We start from the raw sequence: 6,000 nt of genomic DNA, 5'->3' as shown, positions 1-6,000 counted from the left end.
AAGAAAAGAGACCTTCTGACTTTTAAGGCACAAAAAGACGAGTGTGAGGAGGAAAAATTGGAACTAATGAGAGGCTGCCAGAGTAAATGGATCCTCGGCAGATACCAGCAGCAGCACTGACACTTACTGCAGCAAAAACCAAAACCATAGGGCGAAGAGGTAACAGATATCTGTTATTAAAAATGATATTTTATTTACAGAAAAGACTTTTTTTAAAACTGAAACCAGCAGGACACTTTACTTTTCTTTGGCCATGGACGCCCAAATAGTGTCTTTTCGTTAGGTGTGGCCTCATATCAGACAGTTTTAGGCCTGATTCACCTCTGTCAGTGATCACATTAGCGCGATCAATAAACAACTTCAATAAACAGACTTCTACAAAACAGATACACAGGCCATGGCTGAGTGTAGCCAGCAGGTGAGCTAAATACAAATATGCAGTAGAAACACCTATAACATGAGCAGTTAATCTTGTCCTTCCAGTACCCTCCCATGCCGCCAATGGAGTCTCACCGTTTACAAATATAAAACATGACTAGCCATGCTTTCCTGAATAAACCGCTCGCTGATTGAAAATAATATTGCGAAGCCTGGAGCACAAAGATAGGAGTTTTAATTTGGTGTGCTGATGCAGTCGGAGGGATGAACAAATAGATAGCGCAGTGATTTTGGACAGACTGACACAGATGGGATTCCTGGTTACTCTGACATGCTTCATTTTGCCTGTGTAGCATGAAGTTACAGCACGGTAATAGAAATTTGAAGCTTAAATGACATTTAAATGGAAGTTAGCTCTACTTGTTGTTAAGTCGAGCTGGCTGCAGCTGATGAAAAGTGTTTGTAAGTTGATTTCATACTTCATCACGGAGGCTAAAACTTGGTACTAGAATTGGTCAGGGCGATGTACGCATGTCACATATTATAGAATATACACAAATCATTTCAAATCAGGTAAGACACAAACACAATTATCAGTATGAAGCTAATCTATTGAGTCAATGCTGGTGACTTAAGGGATTTTTTTTTAAATTTAGCTGCATGGCTCAACTCGTACTATTTGAACAATTTCCCCCAAAAATATGATGTGATAAGATACTTTGGTAAGCTTGTGTTGGTCCTCTTTGTCATTTATTATCCTGGGGTGTAATTCTGATAAGTAGACCCCATACCTGCATAGTTCTTTGATACACAGAGCTTTTATTCTGAAACTTTTAATGTCACTTCCTTTTACTGCACACCCACCCTACACTGCATGGCCTGGATAAGATATGAAAATACAGTTTTAGCTTCTTTCACATTTTCTCCCTCCATTGTGAAAAAAACAGACACACAAAATAGCAAACGTGCTCAGTCAAAATGAAAAAACAAAGGGTGCCCACATGGTCGGGTGGTAGATCTGGGTTTGAATCCAACCTGCAACCCCTTTCCTACATGTAAACCCTTACTCTTACCCTGTTTCCTCCTTTATCCACCGTCCTATCCTCTCTGAATAAAAGCAACAAGCTGCCAAAAAAAAAAAAAACCCAACAACTTGAAAAGAAAAAGATGGGAGAGCAAACAAAAAAAGCCCAGTTATCGGCTAATAGTCATGTGATTTTTGTTAATTTGATACAAACTAGTTGTCTTATTATGGTTTCAAAATAAAATTTAATCTTTCATCTCATACCGCTCACCAGGGTCGCAGGTGGCTAGAGCCCATCCCTGCTGCCTTCAGGCAAGGAGTGGGGTCAGTCAATCACAGGGCTGACACACAGAGACAGACAACCTTTCACACGCACACTCCCACCTACTGACAGTTTAGACTCAGTGTCTAACCTGAATGTAATGTTTTTGGGCTTTGGTAGGGAGCCAGAGTACCAAAAGAAAACCCAAATAGAACATGCAAACTCCACACAGAAAGGCCCACAGGAACCAGGATATGAACCGGTGACCTTCTTGTGAGACACTCACGTTAACCACAGTACTGCTGCACAAACTCAAAATAAAACATTTGTTTGTTTTTGGGCTCACAAATGAATGTAGATATCCTGTTTTTGATGGAGATAATTGAAGTCAGTTAGTGTTATTCTATTCTTGCATTGTTTGTATTTCCTTTCTTCATACATTTGGTTATTAAAGTTGTAATGCATGCAACTGCACACGCTACCCGTGTGTCATAGTTTAAAGTTATTTTTATTAACTGACTTATAACTTGTTTCCAAGGATCTTCATCACCTTTTTCCACCATATTTGCTTTTCATCTTGGTTTTAATCAGTCCCATTTGCTGTTGCACATTTTCTATCTTTTTTTTTTCTTTTATTGCCTCCGCTAGGGAGGTTATGTTTTTGGAGAGTTTGTCTGTCTATTTGTCTGTGAACAACAAAACTCAAAAATAACAAACGGATCTTGATGAAATTTTCAGGAAATGTTCCAAATTGGATAAGAAAGAAGTGATTAAATTTTGGACGTGATCCAGATCTGAAACCAGGACTTTTTAAAGGACTCTTTATCATTGTGAGATAGGGCCGTTTTCACCATATGTGTGTATAACTCCACGATAAATGGTCGGATTGCTTTGCAAAACAGTACAAGACAAGGTCACCATAATTTCTGACGGGTGTTAAAGTAAGATCCAGATCCTGGCAATATTCTGGATACTAAGATCTGTAATATGAAATATGCACTGGGTCATCATAATTTTTAACACTGTCAGGTAACAAATTATGGTAAAAACCTGCAACTAACACCAAATTGTAGCAGACAGTCTGCTGAAAGGGAGTATAACATTAAAGTAGGACTTAAGTGTTGCATGAAAATCACAATATGCTTGCATGCGTACTCCACACAGTAAGGCTTTCTTCAAACTGGGGGACTAGAATCAGGTACCCTCTTGCTGTGAGGCTAACCACTCAATGCTGAAATCTGTCTTGTTTTAACCTATCATATGATCTCTACAACATGCCTCTCTAATTTTAATTTGTCATAACAAAGTCACAACAGTTTGTGGTCTAATGGTGACTTTAACTTGAACATCAAACCCATACAACTGAGTTTCACCGTCGTCTCTCCTCGTGAATTGTCTTTAATTCTGCTGTCGCCCCCACTCTTCAGAAACACCTTCCAGGCATATTCACAGCCAATGATGTGAGCCGTGTTCTGCTTTGTCCTTGTTGAGCCTACCTGAGCGTGTTTCCAGCTAGTTGACCTCTGCCACTGCTTAGAAGGCACTTTTCAGCTATTAGACTAATTTGCTCGGAGCTCCTGCAGCCCTGAAAGAGGAGCGGTGGAAAGGTTTTGGAGTACAGTGTACCTTCACAGTAGGGTTGTAATTAGCACAGATTGAAGTGCTGTGCAGCCTGACAGATGCCTGGAATGATAAACACAGCGTGCTAATATAGGAAACTGCATTTACTGTTACATTTTAAAGTCTGGGTAAACATGAAATTTAAGAGTGTTGACATTCAGCTTTTACGGAAGGTTGTTACAACGTGAGTAGGATCACTTAACCTTTTCATTTAACCTCTTAATGTGTTTTTTTTCATTCAGTCCGACAGAAGTGTAATTTAAAAAGAGGTCACCCCTTCACCTTCAGCCTCTGTAATAATGTCAGTATCTCTATAAGAGGGCTTGTGACGCATGCTGCAGGATGAAATGGGTGCAAATGTGTATGTGTGTGTGCAGATTGTGGATGCATGTGTGTGCTTGTGCCTTTCAGTAAGACGGGTCAATGTCGGCGGATCACGGGGAATAGCCTCCTTATCTACCTGCCGTTGCTGTTCCACTTGACACAAGGGACGGTTGTCAAATGAATCAAGGTGTAAAAGCTTCCACCACAACAAATAACCCCATTACCTTTGTGGGGGGATTGAGAGATGACTTCCACAAAGTGGGTCTTATTAATAATTAAAAAACACTGATGCTGTTGTCACTTGTCATAAATCAGATTTTAACAGTGGGCTGGATGGAGGTTTGTGTGCGGTTACACGTGTGTGAGTGAGAGAAAATGACTTACAGCATGACCTTAGCTGTGTGATGATGGATTACTGCGTTGTTCAATGTCAGTAACAGAATTATTGTGACAACCTGCCGACAACTGGACAACTGTTTTTTTTTCCCACTGAGTGTAAAAGGCTTGCCTCAATGTTACACTCGCTTAATACTGATGCATGTTTTTAAAAAAATCTGGGCTGAAATTAATTTGCTTAATTGGTCTCTGTGCTAATGTTGCACGGCGCAGACAGAAGGGGTTTGTTTACTTGCAAATTGATAAAATAAGAACAAAACAGGATATTTATAGAAGCTAATTTGTCGACCACTTCACAAACAATTCTGTAAATGATTTTCTGAGTGTGTGAGTGTATGTGTGTGTAAATGTGTGTGTGTAAAAAATGGCCGTGCAAACCTTTCCCAAGGCGCTCAGTGTTATCACCGAGGACAGAGGGGTAATGTTCTGTCACACTGACACCTGTGTGTCTCTGAGGCTCTGTGCATACAGGCGGCTTTGTGTGCACCCACATGTCGGCACTTACATTCTTTGCTTGCATGAGCGTCCGCATGTGCACAGTGTTACCAGGGCCTGTGGGAGCTCTGTGATAAATTGTTGACAACCTGCAGTAATTACTGATCTGCGCGCTGATAGCTTCGGCTAGCGAGCACGAGGATGGGAGATGGAGGAGGAGATAGTTTTCAATCGAGCACTTTGTCATATTTAATAAAGAGATCGTCCCGTTTGATCATCACAGAAATCTGCTTCGACAAATTAATGCTGGACCCTGTTTCAAATCGCCTTCCTGGTCTGATTTTGAGAGAATCCTACACTTTCTTTGGCTCCGACTTTCAGCTTCGCTTCCGAGGCTCCTCTCTTCCACACTCCTTTGACAGAGCCATAATGGCGCGGAGATGAAAACAGATGAAAAATAATGAATTCACTACGCACATTCTGCAGCTACAGTACGCCTGATGACATTTAGATAGTATTTGTGTCTCTCTGTGGGTGACCTGTGTCAAAGAGCAAATCTTCCCTTTTCATCTCGCTGAATCTCTAATTACGGCGCACTGAGACGTGTTATTTCCTGCCATTGATATCTTTCCACCGACTCATTTTGCAGGCTCATTCAATCGCAGCAGAAGAAAAATCAAGTGAATTGTTCATAACTGATGTTTAGGATGTGGCGCCTTTCTTGTGGCATCTGTTTGTATTATCAGACAGCATGTTTTCAGGCTTTTTTAAAGGAGGGAACAGGGCTATTTTGGCAGTGTGTGTGTCAGCCATCACGCAAGCAAGCTAGCATAATGGGGGAATTATCCCCTCAAAGGCGAAGACAACAATTTACATCAAACAATTTGGATAATGAGGCAGTTATAATGTAGTTTAGACATGAATGAGTTAATTGGGATAATTGCTGACTGAGGGTTCACACTTTTCTCCTAATGTGTTGCTATAATGCATGCTAATGGGAGGTGTTACAGGCTGGATGTGGTCTGCAGTTAGGAAGTTGGAGCCTGTATTTATGGCTGATTTTAACCCCCCGGTGATGTCACTGTTTCCAAAACATCATTTTAACTTATCTCTTGAGGCATTGCTTCTGATTTGTCGAGCATTTTAGAGTTTTAAACAGACATCATCAAAAGTAAATGTTTTCCCCTTTTGTTTGTGGGCTTATCGGTTTAGCAGTTAAAAAAGTTTAATTCAAGTATAAAAAAGAGTTAAAAGTTTATGCAGCAACTCAATCATGCTGATCTTTTTACAGAAACAAAACAGTATTGGACAAGATTTTGCAGATTCTGTGATAGAATTTATAACTGTTGTTTTCAGATTTATTTTTTGTTATTCCTGTTCAGGGATGGAACAAAAACCAGTGACTTGAAATTGCATAAATAAATGCTAACACTACCATGAGTGTCTGTATTTGGTTTCCTTTTATTTTCTAGTTCATTCTCTGACTTTAACAGCCATTGGTAGTTTTATTTTTCATCCTGCTCTATAGAAATAGACCTATTCTTTCTGTTGGATTTGAAGT

The sequence above is a fragment of the Halichoeres trimaculatus genome, unplaced genomic scaffold, assembly GCF_033239565.1.
Source record: "Halichoeres trimaculatus isolate MK-OKI-2021-1 unplaced genomic scaffold, fHalTri1.1 fHalTri1_scaffold_23, whole genome shotgun sequence".
Lineage (NCBI taxonomy): Eukaryota > Metazoa > Chordata > Actinopteri > Labriformes > Labridae > Halichoeres > Halichoeres trimaculatus.
Note: the sequence above shows the minus strand (reverse complement) of the source record.